Here is a 19573-nt window from a genome sequence, read left to right as displayed (position 1 = left end):
CAAGAAAAGAGTCAACATTGCTTGCATGTGTGCTGTAATAGCAGCACTGGTGGGAGCAGTGGCACTAACCCCAGGGGCTAATCGGGGGGCTTTATTTTGCCTGGAATCTCCCATCCATTGTAGAGGAGGGTGCCAAGTTTTGAGGCCATTTTCCTGACTGTCTCTGCCTTGTTTGTGCCTCTGTCCTTGGAAGCACTTTGATTAGGAGCTGGGGGGAGGGTGTCTGGGTGGAAATGGGTAGGATTTGGAAGGTTTCTGTTGTGGTAGTACCATAATGGCTCTGTACAATTAGGGCTGAGCTGATTTTCTTACACTAGAACCAGAGACTTCAGTCTTTCTTACAACTGTGGTGTAGAGCATCTGCTGAATTTATAGTGCTTAACTCTTCAATGATGGAATATGTTTGCTGGAAATGTACTTGCAAACCAGTTTGGTTTCTTGCATTGATTTGAAAATGGATCCTTTTAAGGGTTTGTTTTGGTAAGTAACCAGTTTTGGCCTTAAATCCTTGGGTTTTTTCTTCTTTTCAGAACTGAAGGGTGATTTGCTTGTAAGTTGCTTTAAGAACATGTAGATACATACTACTGATGACTTTACCCTGAACTAGAACTGTTTGCATGAGTGTTAGCTTCCCGCCTGATTGTGTGTTTGCAGGATCAGAGCCCTAACAGCATGATGGAGGTTACTTTCTTCATTAGTCCTAACTGTTTTAGTTTAAAAATTACTTTGTGTGTAACTAACGGTGGTCAAGTAGTTGTCACTGAATGGCCAAGTCAGGATGTTGAATTTCTTCCTTCTGGAAATAAAGTGAAATGTTCAGTGGCAAAGAAAAACTCGGTGATGTGAACAAGGTGTACTAATGACAGTGTTTTTTCATCCGGAGTCTGCAGACAGCCAAAAATTAGTTTCTGAGAGAATCAAGTTCTCCATTAAGCTCAGTGGGGTTGTACATTAAAGCCCGATACATCACTTCAAAAGCTACAAAGGATATTGTGTCTCTGCTTGTGTGATATTTAACTAATATAGTTTTGGTAACTTTGTTTTCATTCTGCGCTTTTAATGACCCTTTATATTACCAGTGATGCCTACTGTAGTACAACAGCTGACGATAGCGTGGCATTTACCTGTATTTATAGCATGACATTTTTTTAAACTTCATTTCATGCCTTAAAATCAGCCACACAGTTACGAGCTTTTAAATATTTTAAAAAGCATCTCCTCTTGTACTTCCCTTGTAACACCTATAAGTACTCATTAGTGGAGATGGGAAATGTTGTTGTGCAGCAGACTAGAGATCCAGGTATTTAAGTATGCTAATTCACTTATTTTTGGTCCTTTGAAAAATGTTTGACTTGTGAATGTTAGCTGTTCTTGTAGTTTTATAGTGCCTTTTTGAGCATTGTACAAAACTGTTTCTATGTATGCTGCAACTTCATTTTGGACATTCAGTAAAAAAAAATATCTCGATATACCAAGATTTTATAGATAAGGTATTTTCTTATGTATTTGTATACACAGAAAGGTTTTACCTTAAGGTAAGTTTAAGTTTAACTTAAGGTAGAGTGCTGTAACCTTATAAATCTACATAAAGGATTGACCTCAATTGACGTTTCACTTCAAAATCAGAAAACAGATAATGCAAAATCAAATTATAAAAACCTTATCGAGTTCCCCCACCCCATTACAGCTTTTATCACAGCCCTGGATCCCCAGAGGGAATGCTGCTCTAACCAAGCTCTTAGCATGCCATGGCAGTCAACAAGATTAAGGCTGTTTGCGACTAGAGCAACCTCACAGTTTGTCACAGTGAATGTGCTGTCGGATCCTCTTCTTCAGGCGAAGGAAGCAATGACCTCCACCTCCCGTAAGTGAACCACCATTCCTTAAATGCTACATGCAAATAGGCAACAAGTGCTGAAGAGAGCAGGGGCACACCATACTGCAAGAGCATGCAATAAGGCAGCGTCTGTGTGCTCCAGCTGCAGCTCCCAGGTAGCTGATGCAGGGCACATTTCAGTAATCTCATCTGCGAGAGAAGGCCAGATCAGAGCAGAAGGCTTGCCTCCAAAAGGAGCTGCTGCCTGTTGAGTCCAGAGGGGGGTGAAGGAGCAGGCAAGTCCTTCGTGGGCACTCCCACCGCGTGACTTGCCCAGCTGGCAGCTGCAGAGTCCCCAACACTGGTGAATTGTGAACCTGAAAGACAAAGGGTAGGAGCACGTGTAATTGTTGTCTGCTCTGGTTGTTTTCCCCAGACTATTGCCATCGTTGCAGTCGTGCCTAGATGGAATTTCAGCCAGGCTCTGAATTATTTTTGACAGATAATGCATGGTACAAGATGTGGTGGTTTGTGTTTATTTTACATAAAGAGCAAGTCACCTGTGGAGGAACCATCAGTGAAGTTGTCAGCCGGTTGTGCTTACAACACAGGCCTCCTAAGCAGTTCGTTGCTTTTTGGGATGAACTATGAGCATGGGCCTTCTCTCAGAATCAGGCTTGCTGAGGATTTGGGGAACAGAGCTTGGGAAGCAGGGCAGACTGTCTTGAAGCTGTCATATCTGCTTTGTAAAGTTCCTGGCAAAGTGAGGTTTAAGTGATGTTCGAGCTTTCTCTGCCCAGCACTTCGAGCTGCTCAGGCTGCCAGCCTCCTGCGTTTTCACGTGAGATGCTCTGAGTGGCAGATGGAGGAAACTGTAGTGTCATACAGAGCTTCCTTTGCTGGCATGCAGGCTTAAATGAAGGAGATGATGATTTGACAGGCGCTGCATCCTTGCTCTCGCGCTGCCCCCTCCACCAGTCTCCTTGCCCCATCGCTCTCAAAAATTAAACCTAAAGACCAGCAAATATGCTCCAAAAAGCTTAATCATTTCTGCAGCGCGGAAGTCGAACCGGACACGCTTCACTCCCGCATTTAAGGCTGACGGGGGCCTCGGAAGCGCCGGCAGCCCCGTCTCTAATCGTCTGGGAAGCACCGGAGCGGCGGGGGGCGCGGGGCCGGCCCCACTGGGCGCAGCCGCGCGTGCCGAGCCCTCGCGCCGCCGGTGCCCCGCGCTGGCACGGCGCGCGCCCGGCCGCCCGCAGCCTCCATGTTGTTTCCCGAGCTCCGTGCGGCGCCGCTGCTTCGGGGCGCGCCCAGCCCCGGCTTGCGGCCTGGACCCGGCTCGGGGTGTCCGCCAGGGCTGCGGGCCGGGGAAGGGGCTCCCCCGCCCCGCCGGCAGCCCTCCCGGGCCCGCCGCAGCTGCCTGCACCCCGCCTGGGAGGGGGCCCGGTGGGGAGGAGCGGCCAAACGGAATAAATTCGGTTCTTAAAATAACTCGGTATTGATTTATGAGGGGATGGACGTGGAAACTGCCGCGGCCCCGCCCCCGAAGAGGCTGAGGGGGCCCGCCGCCCTGCCTCCGCGCCGCCGGGGCTGGGCCGCCGGGCGGGGGCCTCGGGGGCCGCCGCCGCGGGGGGCTGGGGCGTGACACGCGCGCCGGGCGTGCCTCACCCACGTGCGGCGGCGGCGGTGCCGCCCGCTCCCAGCCCACGGGCCGGGCCTGCCGCTGCCCTTCCCCGGCCCCGCGGCGGGGAGGCGCCCTCAACGGGCTCCTCCCGGCGCTGCGCGGCCCCTTTAAGCGGGCGCGTGGTGGGAGAGCCCACCCCCTCCCCCACCCCCTCCCCCACCCCCCCGCATGCTGCCGCGCGCACACATAGACATGTACACAGGCGCGCGCGCACGCGCCGCTCCCCCTCCCCTCCCCGCTCCCTCGCCCGGCCGGGACCCGCCGCCTCGCGCCGTTCCCGCTGGCGCGCGCTGCTCCCCAGCGCCCGCTGCCATTGGCTGGCGGGGGTCAGCTGACCCCGTGTTATTTCCTGTGTGTGTGCGCCTCTGTGTGTGTGGGGTGAGGGGAGAATGGAGCGAGACGCCCCCGGGCCCCCGCGGTCCCCCCGGCCCGGCCCCCGGCCCGCCGCGGTGCCCCGCCGCCCGCGCTGCTGAGCCGCCCCCGCCCCGCCGGTACCTCCCGCGGCGGCGGGGGGCACCGGCGAAGGCGGCGGGGGGAGGTGGGGAGGGAGGGTCGCAGGTAAGGGGCACCCGCGCCTGGGCCGGGCCGGGCCGCGCCGCGGGGTGCTGGGGTTCGGGGGAGGCCTGGGGAGGGAGAGCTGCTGGGGGGGGCCGGTGCTAGCGCTGGGGAGGCCGAGGCTCCTCCGGCAGTGCGAGGGGTTGAGTGGGAGGGAATGTGGGGATCTCCTCCGTGAGTTGGAGAGCGAGTGCTGGGTATGAGGAGGACTTGAGAAAGGGCTCTTGGGAAGTTCTCTTCGTAGCATGGTTAACCCCCCCCCCCCCCCCCCCCCTTGTTTTTTTCTTTAAAGAAAATATGTTTATGTTGATGTGTGTTGAAAGAGGCCCTCGTGCTCCGTGGTGAGGTGCACACCTGTTTTCCTGTCCCAAAAGATTGGTGTTTTGCAAGAACTGTGAAGTTTTTATGGGGATGTGGCGATTGGCGCTTCCGTTGAAGGGGCAACTGATTAAAAATGTCGGAGAAGAACAAGTTGCAGTAGGTGGACGGGCTGTGTTGTGAATGCTTGAGATTCGTGGTGCTTTTTTTCTTTCTGTAGAGTTAACTCTACACTGCTCATTTGCAGAGATAGGATGTAGTGTGTTGGGGCTGCTGTGAGGATCAGATTTTCTTTTGTTAATGCTTCTTACTTTGCTGGAAGTCGTGTTTAGGACTGCAGTTGGAAGCTATTTTTCCTCCCTTTCAAGGAAGAAATAAGAGAAAGTTATGTAACCTTCGTGTTTTAACCTATGTATCAGAGCTGTCTAATGATACGGGCACTCTGTTACTAAGCTGAAAATAGGAGCACATTTGTATGTGAATCAACAAGTGGTTGTCTCTGTGGGTAGATTTTGCACCATCAGAATCCTTTATTTTTTGTGCATGCTATCTTATTAGTAACATTCCCCCCTTCATTAAAAGGGCAGGCAGTTTGATTGAATTGCAGCCGAATGTTTCCTGTACTGTTTCAGGGTGGCTTCTTTTAAACCTTCTTTTGAAAAGAAAAAAAATAAGAGGTACACCTGCAAGGGGATTGAGGTTCAGTTTCAGAGCCTTCTGTGTTCAGTTAGCATTTTGAAAGCTATTCATGTGTGTGTAACTTGTTGCCATTGGTTGATTCATCCATGGGTAATTCTTCGGAGTGTTTGATTTTTTTTTTTTAGCATGCTTCCTGATCAATAGGTGTGCATATAGCAGTTGGCTCACCTTTACCCTGTTTATTTGTAGAGCAATAGAGTGACTGCATGATGGAGATGCAGCAGCCTCCGGGTTAGGTTTGTAGCATGTTGGCCGAACTCAATTCGGGAAGAGCTAGACTTTTTTCACCTGTTTTCTAGACTGCTTTTTTGTTAGATAACTTTGGTTTCTGAGGCTTATAGATGGGTATTGTGATGCTTAACTAAGTCCATTTGTTTAAGTATATGTGATAAATACTACTTAGTATTGTTACTTGTGAGTTTTCATTTGGCTGAAATGTTTTGGGATGGTTGTTTTTCCTTAAATCTGTGCCTTCAAATAGGGTTCCCTATTAGTTCACTTTAACTTGAGTTGTTTGAAGCTGTATTTCTTCATTTGCTGTGTCTGCATTATGTTGTTGGCCTATAAAAAGGCAGCTGCATTAGTGTACTGCAGAAAGAATTACTATTAAAAAAAAGGACGGAGATACTTATTAGTTCAGTCATCTATGTCTTAAACTTTAATGTTACAAGGAGAGAATAATAGTTTTTCCTCATTTCTGTACATTGCTGGCATGTGAAATGCATATTTTTGTGTTTTCTGGTTAAATTAGCAAGCGAACTTACTATGCCTTCAAAGTGGGAGTATGACAGCACCTTTTATATCAAATATATGACTTGCTACAGTACATTCTGATTGCTTATAGTTTTGGGAATGACCTCAGACAAGCTTGATAGCTTTCGGTCTGTATTAATAGACTTAAATGTCTAGGGGAGGGTTTTGGGCCTTCTTGCAAGTTTGTATTCTTGAGACTACTTAGCTTTAAATCTCTTAGCGTCGTTTCTGGTAGAATGGTATGTGTTTTGACACAGTTTGGGCTTTGATCTCTAAATCAGATTTCAGAGGCTTTGGAACTGATGAAACCTGCAGTTTTGCTGAAATGTATGCTTTAATATACCTTTGCAGCCTGGGGCAGGTTAAACATGGTTCCCTATATGAAAGCACTAGGAGCAGCTTGGTTGTGAGTGTCTTTAACAGGGGGTCAGGATTCTTTTTGTTGTTGTTTCATCCTTTACTTGGTAACTAATTCTTCATAAAGAAGTTTTGAGGTGAATGTTAAAGGAGTAAATCTGTTTCTGTAATGCGTAAATAAGATCTGAAGGTTATTCAGATGAAACAGAAAACTTCTTTATTAGTTGTAAAAAAAACCCCTCCTTTTACTGTCAGAAGAAGTTTCCTTAATCTTCAGCTGAAGAACTGGGGAGATATTAACCTCTCCTTTACTACATTTGAAAGGATACTCGGATTAAATTTAAAGGCTTAAAGCAGTGTAAGTAAAAGAGTTTTTAATATGGTTCTATCTGTGATTGATACGTGTATAAAGTCTGCAGGGGAAAGAGTGAAGTGTGTATGTTTTGGGGGTCCATTCCCCCCCCCCCCCCCCTTCCTGTTGCGGTAATGTGCGTAAAGAAATCCTTTTGGGTTCTCAGTATAACGTTAGAAAGAAAATCATTGCATGCCCCCTTTCTGCCTTCCTTTTTAGGTCATGTTTAACTAAACCACCCATGAAGCACAGCAAAATGGCAATACTGCTGCTGTTGGAAGGGTCCCTTCATAGGAATTGTACTGCACAATTCCTATTCTACCAACTTGGCAGGTTGCTGTCTGGAATGAGGGTATAATATGTAATAAACCTGAATAATTTTATGCTGCTTGCTTGGCTTCCTTATAATTTGAGATAAGGGTATATTTAAGAGTTTATAGCTGGCTTATGCATATCTTGCCTTTTGACACAGGGTATGCCAGATCTCTGTTTGGGTGGGGTAGCTTTTTAATTAAAACATGTATTTATTTTTTCATACCCTGTTCAATTATATTTTATACTTATGAAGGGTATTAGACTAATGTTTTTGGAACCTGAGTTCTCATAACTTTGAAAGATTAGAAACGTTTTTGGCAGTGCTAGCTTCTCAGGCTTCAATGTGTACCTTAACTGGCTATGTGAGAATTTGTGTTACTTAATCCTGCGATTGGCCTCTGAGACAGGAAAGATTATGTACAACGGTTTCTGAAGAGCCAACTAGCATGCTGATTTGTTAGTAGAGACTGGACTGAGACCAACCAACTTTTCCCATTCAAGTAATTAAACTGCAGTCCAATAGCAAAAGGTGGTTTTTCTTCTCTGACTGGAGTGAGATCTCGCTCTGAAAAAATTTTAATGTCTGGCTTGGCTTTTGGACTTCTAAAAAATAAAAAATAAAGGAAGTCTTTACTGTTAGTCACTTCTAATAGTGTTGATATGCTATGTAGAAATACTTTTTTTTTTTTTAAAAAAACTGTTTAGTACTACTCAAAGAGGAGACAAACACAATGTAAGCAGAGGTTTGTAATTGTCTAAAATCACGCAGGGCAGGCTATTGTATCCTGATAATGAGATCCTAATGTGCAATTCTGTTTCTATCAAACTTTTCTTATTTAAAAAAAAAAGTCAGTATTGTTATTCTTCTGAGCTGCGTCCCCTCCCTTCCCCTCCCTTACGGTTTTTGACTAGACTTCAGTCTTGACTGAGTGGAAAAATGGAAGATTCTGTCTAACAGCTGTGTACAGCATTGCTGGTGCATCTGTGTCCCACTAGTGTCTAGCTATACCTCTCTAGATTTCTTCAGCTGAGCCTTTCTGCTGCTGCTTACCACCAAGTTATGTATTGGTTTGGTTTGGGATACTTGGAAAAACATGAATTTCCTCACTATGTATGTACATGGGTTTCCTTTCCTTTTAAAATGTGTGTGTGGGGCTGGGAAGCCAGAATCAAAGACGAAAAAGTTGAGGCTGATGTATAATTGGAAGTGGGTTCTGTTTAGCCCTGTTGGAGGATAGATAGTTCAGGATGTTCTAGAGTCTGTGATGTGCTGCCTATTTGCATTTAAAGAAAAAAAAAAGGTGAAAATTAAATTTAACCAACTCTTGAACTACTTTGTGCTGTATTTGTGAACAGCACCACAAGCAGTCAAATTTCCAGTTTTTACCTGGATATGACAAAGCGTTCATGTTGCAGTAAAACTGTTTTTTCCTGCCTCTTGTCTAGTGATTCCTCAAGAACAGAGTTATGAAGTGGTAGAAGAAAGCATAAGCATCCTCTTGTCTGCTCGACCTGGTGACAGTGAATATGCATGTGATTTTTCCCAATGCTCTTTGTGTTTATTCTTTTTACCACAGTGTTTGTAACCAGTGATAATACTGGAAGACTGGAAGAAGTGTTACCAGGTTCTTTGTCTGAGAGCCCTGGCTTGAGTCCCTTTGAGACTTGATCTGTTCTCCATTTGAGAAGCCCATTATTTCTTGACTGCTTCTGAAGCAACAAATACAAAAAAGCCAGGAAGATGATTTTTTTTTTTCTTTTCCCTCTTCGTTGTGAGCATGCAACACATCTGTGTTCATACCAATAACTGTGTATGGAATCATTGTATATTCTGTGCTGGAATATGATGATTTATTTTGGAGTATTTTACTAGTATGAACTCAGTCATCTAATTGCTAGTAAATTGCAAGTCATAAACAGAACCCTCCAATGAGTTCTGATAAGAGCTTAGTACTTAGAAATTGTGTGGGGAGCTACTGTGTTAGAAGCTTTAACACAGTTTATTGGAAGTATTGTTCATATAACTTTTCCTGTAAAAATATGTGCTGCAAACTCTGTGTTGGTGATAGCTGTTAATTGAACTAGAGACTTGGTATTGGCAGAGCTGACTATAGATGGCTTGTGTCCATATACAGCATCGCTAATGACTATGAAAAACATATCTAAAACTTAATAGCTGAAAGAAAAATAGGTGCTGTCACACCTGCCAGATCTTAAAGGAATAAACCATTGTACACTGTAATGAAATGTTGTTAATCAGCTTGCAATTCAATATCTGCAATTTGCTGTTAGCTTTGGTCGAATGCCTGGATACACTTGAATTTCCATAAAATTTGATTTGTCCAACAGTGTTTCCTGTGAATTGTTCTGGAATAGTGGGAACACTGTATGTGCCTTTTTTTTTTTTTTTTTTTACATAAATGGTTATCTAATCAATTTAGTGAACAATGTTTGATCAGCATTATATTGTCCACTGGAAACACAGCAGAGGGGAAGCAGTCTTAAGAGGTTCCTGGAGTGTAAGATAATTCCCTGACACAGCTGGTAAGCGAGCCAGCGAGGGAAGATGCCCCACTGAACCTGTTGTTTGTGTACAGTGAAGGACTTGTGGGTGGTGTGACTGTTGGAGGCCATCTTGGGCACAGTGATCATGAAATGATAGTGTCTTTGATTCTCAGAGAAGTGAGGAGGAGGGGTCAGCAGAACTGCCACCTTGAACTTCCAGAGGGCAGACTTTGGCCTGTTTAGGAGCCTGGTTGACAGGGTTCCTTGGGAAGTAGTCCTGAAGGGCAAAGGAATCCAAGAAGGAAATCTTAAAGGTGCAGGAGCAGGCCATCCTTATGTGCTGAAAGATGAGCCAGTGGGGAAGAAGACCAGCCTGGCTGAACAGAGATCTTTGGCTAGAACTCAGGGAAAAAATAGGAGAGTTTATGACCATTGGAAGAAGGGGCAGGCAACTCAGGGGGGCTACAGGGGTGTCATGAGGTTACGCAGGGAGAAAATTAGAAGGGCCAAAAGTCCAGCTGGAACTTAATGTGGCTACTGCTGTAAAAGACAGTAAAAAATATTTCTGTAAATACATTAGCAACAGGAGGGCTGGGGAGAATATCTATCCTTTATTGGATGTGCGAGCAAACATAGTGACAAAGGATGAGGTAAAGAATGAGGTATGTAATGCCTTCTTTTCCTCAGTCTTCAATAGTAAGACCAGTTGTTCTCTGGGTACCCAGCCCCCTGAGCTGGAAGAGGGATGGTGAGCATAGTGAAGCCCCCATAACCCAAGGGGAAATGGTCAGCAACCTGCTACACCACTTAGGCACACACAGGTCTATGGGGCTGGATGGGATGTACCCGCGGGTACTGAGGGAGCTGGTGGAAGTGCTCACCAAGCCGCTTTCCATCATTTGTCAGCAGTCCTGGCTAACCAGGGAGGTCCCAGTCGAATGGAAGTTAGCAAATGAGACTCCCATCTACATAAAGGGCTGGAAGGAGGATCCAGGGAACTACAGGCCTGTCAGCCTGGCCTCAGTGCCATGGAAAGTTATGGCGCAGGTCATCTTGAGTGCCACCACGTGGCATGTATGGGACAACCAGGCAATTGGGCCCAGCCAGCATGGGTTTATGAAAGACAGGTCCTGCCTGACCAGCATAATCTCCTTCTGTGACAAAGTGACCCACTTAGTGGGGGAGGGAAAGGCTGTGGATGTTGTCTGCATAGGCCTTAGTAAAGCCTTTGACGCGGTTTCTCGCGGTATTCTCCTGGAGAAACTGGCTGGTCATGGCTTGGATGGGCCTGTGCTTTGCTGGGTAAAACACGGGCTGGACACCTGGGCATGAAGGGTGGAGGTGAATGGAGTTAAATGCAGTTGGCAGCCAGTTGCAAGTGGGGCTCCCCAGGGCTCAGAATCGGGGCAAGTTCTGTTTAATGTCTTTATCAATTATCTGGGTGAGGAGATCAAGTGCACCCTCAGTAAGTTTGCAGATGACACCAAGTTGTGGGGGGAGTATTGATCTGCTTGAGGCAAGGAAGGCTCTACAGGGGGATCTGGAGAGTCTGGATCGATGGGCTGAGATCAGTTGTATGAGGTTCAACAAGGAGCAGTGCTGGATCCTGCACTTCGTTTATAACAACGCCACGTGATATCACAGGCTTGGGGAAGAGTGGTGGAAAAGGACCTGGGGGTGCTGGCTGACAGCCGGCTGAACGTGAGCCAGCAGTGTGCCCAGGTGGCCGAGAAAGCCAGTAGCATCCTGGCTTGTATCCAAAACAGTGTGGCCAGCAGGACAAGGAAGGTGATTGTCCCCCTGTCCTCTGTGCTGGTGAGGCCACACCTCAAATAGTTCAGTTTTGGGGCCTCTCACTACAAGAAAGACATTGAGGTGCTGGAGCATGACCAGAGAAGTGCAATGAAGCTGGTGAAGGGTCTAGAGAACAAGCCTTGTGAGGAGCAGCTGAGGGAACTGGCATTTAGCCTGGAGACAAGGAGGCTCAGGGGAGACCTTACTGCTCTCTACAGCTGCCTGAAAGGAGTCTGTAGGCAGGTGGGGGCCAGTGTCTTCTCCCAGGTAACAAGTGATAGGATGAGAGGAAATGGCCCCAAGTTGCACGAGGGGAGGTTTAGTTTGGGTATTAGGAAAAATGTCTTCACTGAAAGGGTCGTCAGGCACTGGAACAGGCTGCCCAGGGAAGTGGTTGAGTCACCATCCCTGGAGGAGGTGTTTAGAAGACATGTAGATGTGGCACATAAGGGCATGGTTTGGTGGCGGACTTGAATTAGGTGAACAGTTTTATTAGATGATCTTAAAGGTCTTTTCCAGCCTAATTGATCCTGTGATTCTTTATTATCATGTGTTTTCCTTTTGTTTCTCATCTTGCATTCAAGGAGAAAAAAAAAAAAAAAGAGTGAAGTCAACAGTGTTCTGTCATATGGCGTACATTTTGGTTTGTCACTGTAAGTTTTCCCTGTCTCACTTCATGCATGTGGAAGTTTGCCTTCTTCCCCTTCCCCCACATATTTGCATGGAATGTTGTACTCTTCAGATTTTCTGATGTTCTTAATCCTGACTATACCTTGTGCATATTGCTTCCTTAAAATTGTCTTTTAGATAGGTCTTGAAAACTATGGTAGACGCTTAGCAGTTAGTGAATTAAATGAGTTGGGCAGAATTGTTACAGAAGGTGGTAGCAGATTGTCTTTGTATCTCAGGGCATCACTGAGTGGCAGATTTTCTTCTGTACTGCTGGAGAGCGGAAGTAGCAGGAGCATAATCAAGAATCGCTCCAAAGTGATGCTATTTATTTTGCATACAAAACCTGAACTGTGCTATCCTTACCCCCCTTCCCTCCAAATCACTGCACTGTAATGGAGAAGCATCCTTCCTTAGCGTTCCTGTTACTGTGAGAGTGCATGAGGAGATCTTTACTGACATTGAATTGTTTGGTTGCCAGCTGCGGTAGGGAATTGGCTCTGGTGATGAGCCAGGGAGGTCCACTGCAGTGTGGGATTCTGCATCTCTGCACTTCTGACTAAAGTCAGCATCGTGTTTACTGCTGTTTGAGGAGCAGAGTAGTGATTTTTGCCTTCTGGTCTATTTTCCCTTTTGCTCTGGTGTACTTCCCTATGATGCCTCTTCTACATTTGATGTCTCCTCATCTTCCAGTTATCAGACACAAAACTTTGATTTCTTGAGAATTGCTCAGTTGACTACATGGGGTTTTTTTGAATGATGGTGGTGGTATCCTGCAATTAGGATGTATAAATTTGACTTGTCACGTGATCGTTTTGTGTCTCCTTGTCTTTTTGCCTTGCAGAAATATAATTTGCAGTAGGTTTGAAAGGTGGAATTTGTGGAAAACCAAAGGGATGTGTATATACAACAGAGCTGCTGAAAGTGGCAAGGGGAGGAGAAGAGGTTAATTATATCTGTGCTCTAGCCTAATCAAAAGCCGGTTGAAGTTGGTTGGAAAAATATGAATTGAGTGAATCTGGATCAAGCTCACTGGGGAAAGCACATCTCTCAGCTCAACAAGAAGCAGGATCAGGAAGCTCCTAAATATGGACAAGAGGAGGAATTAGGAAATAAACTTCCTTGCTTATCCATGGAACAGTAGTGTTTATAAAGACTTTTAGGCTGTGTTTACTGATGAAATTTGTCCTCATGAGCTCTGTGTGTACATTGCCTTTCTGAAGTAAGCTGAGGAGTAAGATCCTTTTGCCTGGTTGGTTAACAAGACATAAAGAATTAAATCAGGAGCAATTCTCAAGGTAATAGTCAGTGACTTGTAATCTTTCTAGCTGAAACAAGGTAGCAAACTTTTCAATTTTTGATTGAATGTTTGGATGTTTTAGAGCAAGGGAGGAAATGTAGTCTCATCTTTATGGTCTTGTAATAGAATTCTAGGAATATGTTAGCATTATGGAATTATTATGTATAATCTATCATGTATGGACTATGTTAATTGTCCCTCCTTATTTGCCTCCCTCTTGAGGGGAGACAGAATGGAGAAAGAAACAGTGGAGTCTTCTGGTTTTGGTTTTTCTCTTCTTGCTGTACAGGGTGAATGACGGCAGGAAACTCAAGTTTAACAGAGTGATGGGGCTGATTCTCAGAGTAGTGGACCATCTAAAGCTCCTTCTGTCTTTATTTTGAAATCTTAACTCTAGCGTTTCTAAAAATTACGCTCAGAGTACAGCATCTTTTTTATCTTCCACTAATCTGTATTTACAGAGGTTTTCTTCTCTGGTGCTCATCCCTCCTCTTGCTTTCAACTGCTGACTTCAGGTTATATGCTCCAGAATATGAGATGGAATACACAGAGTAGAAGCTTCATGCATGAACTTTCCAAGTGTCTCCATCAACACCTCAAATACTGCCTGACACTCACTGTGGTGCTGCTGTCATTGGTGAGGGAGGAGAAAGCTTTAGACCTGTGTTGTGAGAAGATCTGCAGTTGTAGCTTGTTCATTTCTGTAACTGGTTATGCTCATTAAGAGTTAATTTTGTGACACTGGTGTGGTCTGACTACTGTTGATCACCATGTCTTTGGCTGTGGCAGCAGAACTTAGAAGTGCACAGTTAGGTGCCTGCAATGTAAAGTGACAGGTTACAGTATGTTGTTTGTTGGATACGGTGGCCTGAGTTTATACCATATAATTTCAGACTTATAATATATAATATAATAACTGAGGTGTGTTAGAAGTTTAATCACCTTACATGCATAAAGTTGACATGGAAGGAGAAATTCTGGAAGGCTTTCATGGACATCATGGGGGAGCTGGTGAGAGTCAACCAATTTAAGTGCTCTAGGTCAAGACTTAGTGATAGAGGACTTATGAATTGAAGGAGTTCTTAACTGTTTGCTCCGACACTGTAGTATGCTGTGTCCTGTCTGTTGGTTATGCCAGTATAACTGTGGTGGGGTACATAATGAAATGGTTCAAGAAACTGGTCCAATCTGAAAAAAACAAAGAAAACCTGCAGTGCTGGGATGGGAAGGTAGGAAGGGGGAGGAACTCCTTAAAATAGTATTATTAAAGTAATATTTTTGTTGAATCACTTAAATGTATGAGGTTATTTTGTATGAATCTGAACTGTTTCTCCTGTCTCTCTAACTGTGGCTGTAGTCTTAGTCTCTTCCTGTTAGTCTGTTTTGGGAGATAACAGATTGTAGGAACCGGTCTGCTTCAACTTCTGGCTTCAGCATGAGGCAGACGCTGTGCAATCCAGAGGGTGGAAGAATGAGTGAAGTGATGTTCAGAGGGTATGGATTGTAGGAGACAAGGAGAGATGTCAGGGAAAGAAAAACTGGGTAACTGTGAAAATGTTAAAAATGCTTGGATTTGTTTGTTGTTTTTTTTTTAGGGAAGTTCGACCACTTCTTTCTTATGTTAGAGAAGAATCTTCTTTTCCCTAAACATTTTATCAGTAAACATCATATGGCCTTGGTTGTATTTTTTTTTCTGAGTCTTCCACAACAGGAATATTTGCAGACCTTCCACATCCAAATAGCTCTTAAATCTGTGTCACTTCAGGGGGATGAAGTGCTAAATTGATAGGAAGAATAACAACCTTGGCTCGTGAAACTTGAAAGTGGTATACTGCATAGCTAAATTTGTGTTATCTTGAAGGAACAAAAATTATCTGTAAGAAGTTTGGAGGACGTAAATTTGAGTACAGCTCTTTTGCAATTGGTTGGTAATTCTTTGATTTGTTAGTTTAAGTAGATGGAGGTTGTATTTCTACCTGATTTTAATGTTATTGCATATAATGTAACTAGGTGGTGTTATCCTCGACAAAGATTTTATCCTAATCAGTGGATTTAATTCTTGTATACAGTGCATAACCTGTATTGTAATAATACTTGCACATAACTGATAGAGATTTTGTATCCATTTATTTCATTTGCCTTGACAATTTCCCAGGAGTCTCAGTTACAGGCTCATTGTACCAGGCATTGTAAAACAGAATAAAAAGACTTAATTGTGTAGGCTACATTGAATAGAAAGGACAGACATGTATTACAGGTAATATTAAATATGACCTAAGTATTCATCTTAGCAACTTGTCGTAATTTGAAGAGGTAATGCATTTAATACTTTAAAGGCAGGTGCTACTATTTAGTATGTACAAATTATAAAAGTTAATTAAAAATGTGTTGAGGTTTTTCTACTGCTGTGTAGTTCTGAGTATTTCTGTTAGTGGATTAATTTCTGCAATGAAAGTGGGAGCTTGCAGAGTGGGAACCTGGCAACCCTGCTCACACTCTTCTGCTTTCCTCTTGCAATTAATAATTGACTTCTCCTTTTCACTGTCTTCAGTTTTGTAACTGAAAGGTGAAGAGCTGTGATGCCTCTGCTGAACCTCCTGTCTCACATGACTGAGGAGGTGAAGAGCAGATCAGAAGCTGTCCTTGAAATGGTTGCTCAGATCTTGCTGTATTGCCAAAGCAGACATGACGTTTGACTGTTTGGAGACATTAAATATACAAACACAGGTGAATTTGCAATGAGAGGCATATAATGAGTTGCCAGATTTTTGGAGGACTAGTGAATTGGGTTAGGATGTACAGTCAGCTGATCTGCAACTGGGAGAAAAGAAAGGAGGAGGTGAAGGTTCAGTATTATTTTCATTTTGATGGTGAGAAGAGTTGTTTGACTTGTGTAAAGATGAAGAGCCTTTTAAATATGACCATCTGATTTGAAGTGCACTTCAGTAGCCACGCCACTTAAGCAGTTCATGCTGTGTCCGTTTTTCTGGTTTGTGTAATGGTAAAATACATGGATCTGTCAGTTCATAAATGACTTTTCTCCCTCACAGAATTGTTTCTCGACCATATCTGTACCTTGATCCCGTTTGCTGCATGAATGGCTGTGTTAGCACCATGGAGGAGGCTGGACCTCTTAAGCTATTGCATAGAGGACTGACCATGTATGTGAAATCAAAATTGTTGTTTTAATCTTTGACATAAAATGCAGTCTGACTGATTTGCATAGATTCTTATTAAAATAATGATACCTGTTAGAAATTTAGATGGATAACTTCCATCAGTCGGTAGATTTTTAAAATCTATTTAAGTGCATCTGTGCTGTTAGATTGAGACTAAGAATGAATGATGCATAATAAAATCAGATATATAAAATGAGATAAAATTCTGCTGAACTTTGATCATTAGTTATTTCTAGAGATATGTATTTTTGTATCGCCACAACATTAATACCAGCTTACAACAAAACTTTGTTCTTGTCAAACTTCTTTCTTCATGTTTAAGAATATGAATTTAACAGTACACTTCACTTGAAGTGCAGAGGTAAACTGGAGATGGTATTTTAGTTCTGTTCATGTGGTGAGTAAGGAAGACTTGCAGAAAGACATTTTTAAGTTGTTGTTAATCAAATGTTGGTGGCCAGTTTTTGGAAAAAAATCAGAAAAAATATTTTGGGGGTGGGTGAAAAAATCAGCAGTCCTATAATAGCCACATGCAAAATCCCGATAAATTTTGTTTGTTGTTTGTTTATATGATGCTTTTTATTGTAGCAGTTGTATTCTCTGAATATGTCTGTTTACATCTCCCCTGTGAGACAGGAAGATGCAGTGACTCAGGCTTAGTAAAATTTTCTGCGGCCACTCTAGGGAAATATATGAAATAAGAAGTGAATGTAGATCTTATCTAGCACAATAATCCCCAGAGCATTCCTCTCTCTCAACTGACAAAGCTCACTGTGTTCCTTCTGCTACGCTCATCTGTTCTTCACCCGTTCTGTGAGAACCATTTCCTTAATTGTTTGGATTTAAGCTTGTACATACTGACTTCCTAAAAAGCTGTACAGACATTTTGATAAAGAATGCATGTCTCTGAGATGATGGAAACTAGCTGCAATCTACTTAGCCAAGCTTTAACTCATTTGAGGACTCTTTTGATGATGTTTTCCATTGGCAGGACAAAATTGAGGTGTTTTTTTTTTGTCAAGACTGGTATTAGCACTGATTTGCAAGACATGTTGCTAGTATGGATTATTATTAGACACTTAAGGAAGTGTAACAATTACGTATGGGTGTTTTAATGACATGTTATGATTCTTTCTTTTTTTTACTGTAAAATACAGTTTTCAGTCACGTAGTATTCTGGTTTTAACTTATTTTTATACACTTTCCGAGATACTTTATCTCCTTCAGTTTAGCTACTTCATCAGGTTCTGACACTCTCAGTGAAAGTTAATTGTGTACAGTTTTAACTTTGAGTGGTGTAGTAAGGGTTCTTTGATAGAATAAATTAGAATAGCGTGGTGAGAGCCAGATTTGACTGCAGTTTTCTCTAAAAGTGCGCTGGTAAATAAAACAGTATCAGTTTCCCATGTCTTAGATCCTTCTGTTTATTTGTAGTATACAAAAGTAACTTCTAATGGAACTGAATGGATCTGAAACAGCTTTATAGAAAGTATGAAGAAAATCTGTTGGCAGTTCAGGTTAACCACAACTTTTTGAAATAAATGAACAGTGAGTATTATTGCTTAAACTGGTGACCTTTTGAAGTGCTGGCTGTCTCGGTTTGCTTCCATATTACGCCTAAGGTTGAAAACTAAAACTAGCTTCCCTTTACTTTTAAAAAGGCATGAAATGTAGAAGAAATAAATTAGATCTTTGTTAAATGCTGTCTTGGGCTTGATCCTTAAATTCATCTACTTGTGGCATAGCTGATTTGCCTTCTCTTCAAAGCAGCAGACAGAGTAATGTTCGTCCAAAACTGAAACAACTGAAACACCCAGCCATTGCTCAGGTGTGCAAATAATAACTGTGTACCTGCAGAAATGAGGGTTAGCAGCCTGGCCTTGACAGTGGAAATGATACTCTACATGGAAATCTTTTTCCTGTATTTCAGACTTAATTCAATTCCTGGGGACTGTTTACTTAAAAATTATGCCTCTGAGTTGCTCATAGTCAGATTCTGGTTTGGTGAGGTTTTTTTGATTGTGGGTGTGCTCTGCTACTTTAAGAAGATACATTGAGGAAGGACAAAAATGTTAATTTTTGCATTTTTTATGGGTTGTGACTAGAAATAGCTACACATATATGTCTATCTCTGTTATTTGCATAGCATTTTGCACATAAATCTACTTTAATCAGAAGCCCGGACACACTATAAAAACTCCACTTGCTTGTGTACGTTTTTTGACTATGGAAAATACTATCTTACTGTTTGTTGCCTGCCTGTAACTACATTTTCTTTCCTGATAAGCATGCTAGGAAGTGAGAGGTCTTTGACAGATCACTAAAAATATATTGCATTTGACTGCTGCCTGAGCCTTCTCTGCACAGATGGGTCGCAGTAGTCAACCCAAATCTAAAGAAAATTCAACAAAGCAGAAGGACCTCACTTACATCCTACAGAATTAAGTGATGCTGGTTTTATTTGCTCCTTTATAGGATTATTGTTAAGAATTAAGCATATCCTCACAGTATTTTGGTTTTCGGCTCAGTTGTTTTGAGCTGTCTGTCTGCAGTGATGCACTAGTATGCTGGCATCAGTATTATGTGGGAAGATCTGGGCAGCTGTCCTGTATTTGTCCAGCCTTTGACAATAGGGACAAAAATGTTTTAAAGATTCGTATAGATTTAAAAAACCTAGCGCAGCATGTTGCAGAAGATCATTTCACACAGCAGTCTTGGTGTGGGAGTACTGATGAACCCTGTTAATCAGCAATGGTTGGGGGCAGTCTCGTGTACATGTAAGAACTGTTGAAAGATGCTTCATGCTGTTGACTACCATTTGATAATCTTGCTCACAGTAGGATCGCAATGCAGTAGCTCCATATTTTGAGGAACTCCTATATTAACAAAGTTCTACAAGGCTGTTTTGGATGATTAAACAAGAAACAAAATCTGCATTGTAGATGTGTTTAAATGTAAGTTCACATGGAGAAGGTAGGTTGAAAGACTGCCTGAACTAACTTCAGATGTTTCACAAATATGGATAAGAGGACCTACTGCATCTTTCTGTTTGTGACTTATGTGTAGTGATTTCGTAAGTGAGGCTGTTTCTTTATCAGTCACACAAGCTTGTAATACGCTTCCTTTGTTCCTACCAGGTTGAAGGCAAATTTTGATTACTGAGCTATTGGGAAAGAAACAAATATGTTGGAGCACAGTGACACTGCTTAGACTAGTGAATGCAGTCTGTAATCTCTGGATGGATATACTTTGATGGCTTTACAGCTACAGGCTG

The 19573-nt window shown here is 43.1% G+C and overlaps 1 protein-coding gene across 9 annotated transcripts in view; it reads left to right on the top strand.

Moving 5' to 3' along the window:
* The window catches only part of TCF20 (transcription factor 20), a 130623-nt gene that overhangs the window by 62431 nt on the left and 48619 nt on the right, over positions 1 to 19573 (top strand). For 5 of the 9 annotated variants that reach the window (XM_040597063.1, XM_040597065.1, XM_040597062.1 and 2 more), the window contains exon 3: positions 1688 to 1864. The exons of 2 other annotated variants lie outside the window; for them this stretch is intronic. The gene's annotated coding sequence lies outside the window, so the exon portion shown is untranslated. Of the gene's footprint in view, positions 1 to 891; positions 1865 to 16153; positions 16282 to 19573 lie in introns of those variants that run through there. 2 more of the 9 variants (XM_040597058.1, XM_040597061.1) reach the window with 2 other exon arrangements.

This window comes from Falco naumanni, chromosome 5 (genome assembly GCF_017639655.2).
Source record: "Falco naumanni isolate bFalNau1 chromosome 5, bFalNau1.pat, whole genome shotgun sequence".
NCBI classification, from domain to species: Eukaryota; Metazoa; Chordata; class Aves; order Falconiformes; family Falconidae; genus Falco; species Falco naumanni.
This window is presented reverse-complemented; position numbering and strand designations above follow the sequence as displayed.